Genomic DNA, 1495 nt, shown 5'->3' on the forward strand with positions numbered 1-1495 from the left:
CAAGAGAAGGGCTAGAGGATGTGTAAGATAACAAGGCGTAAAAAGCGACTGGGCGTGGGAGGGGCAGTGACATGTCAGTCCTGGTGGCAGTCACACGTGTGTCTTTCGGGGGGGGGGGGGGTACCGATTTGGGGGGGAGGGAAAAGGAGCTCCGATTGGGGGGGGGGAGGGCACCGATTTGGGGGGGAAGGGAAGAAGGGCTCCAATTAGGGGGGAGGGGGGCACCGATTTGGGGGGGGAGGGAAGGAGGGCGCCGATTGGGGGGGGGAAGGGGAGGACCGATGGAGGGGAGGTCCTGATTGGTGAGTGAGGGGGACGAAATTAGAAGACAGGGCGTAGCGTAAACATAGAAGGGAAGGAATGACAGGTGAAAGAATAATGAAAAAAGCCACATAAAGTAACACGAAGAGGAAAGTAGGCCTCCACGGACGAAAGAGGAATCAGGGGATACCCGATAACAGGCAAAGAAGAGAAAAGCGCCTAACAGAGGCAGGGACGAGGCGCTGCATGATGGTCGAGGGCACAATGCTTGCACAAGAGAGCACGCAGCGGCCGGCTGTGACGTGAGCGAGGAAAGATTGCGTAAGTTAGGGACAGGGCGAAGGGGAGGAGGGGGAAGGGAGGAGAGGGAGAAGGGGGAAGAGAGGAGAGGGAGAAGGGGAGAGCATCGCAGAGGAGGGGAAGAGGGAAGGGGAGGGGGGAGGGGCGAGTGGAGTAAGTTGGGCATCGTAGAGGGGCAAGGGAGGGAAGAGGGAAGGGTAAAAGAGGAAGGTCAGGGAGAGGGAAGGGGGAGGGATTGAAAAGGGGAGGCGAACAGAGGGCAGAGGGCAGAGGGGAGGCGAAGGGAGAGCAGAGGGGAAGAGAAGGGAGGGAAAAGGGGAAGAGAAGAGAGGACAGACAGACTAGGAAGGGGGAGTTCTGGAGGAGAGTAAAGGAGAGTCCAAAGGAAATGGGAAGGACCGTGGAAGGGGGGGGGGGTAGAAGAAGGGGGAGGAGAGTCCGAGGGGGAGAAAGTCCGGAGGGTAGAAGTGTGGGGGGGGGGGAGCTCGGTTGGAGGGGGGAGGAGGAGGCTAGAATCAGCTGACATCAACAACTCTCGACCACTACTGCCTCCAGCCCGTCCTCTCTCGTACTTGGGCGTCACTAATGGTCGATGTCACTTGAGCTATATTTACTAGGGGAGGGGGAGGGGAGGGACGAAGACGAAGCTGTAGGTGATGCAAGTGAAGCAAGAAACTAGGTGATGCATGTAAAGCAAGAAACTGAGTGATGGACGTGAAGCAAAACCTACAAAAGAAGCAAGAAGCTACAGGGTGATGCAAACGAAGCAAGGGGAAAAATAAAGTGAAGCTGGACCGTCGGCGCCCTCAGGTTTAACCCAAGGAACACGACGAATTTTATTATGCGAAATGTCACAATGCGCGGTTTCGACATAGGATAGCAGTGATAAAGGAGATACAGAGCTAGGACGATAATTAGCGAAAGAGCACAAAAG

Source organism: Penaeus monodon, chromosome 15, assembly GCF_015228065.2.
Source record: "Penaeus monodon isolate SGIC_2016 chromosome 15, NSTDA_Pmon_1, whole genome shotgun sequence".
NCBI classification, from domain to species: domain Eukaryota; kingdom Metazoa; phylum Arthropoda; class Malacostraca; order Decapoda; family Penaeidae; genus Penaeus; species Penaeus monodon.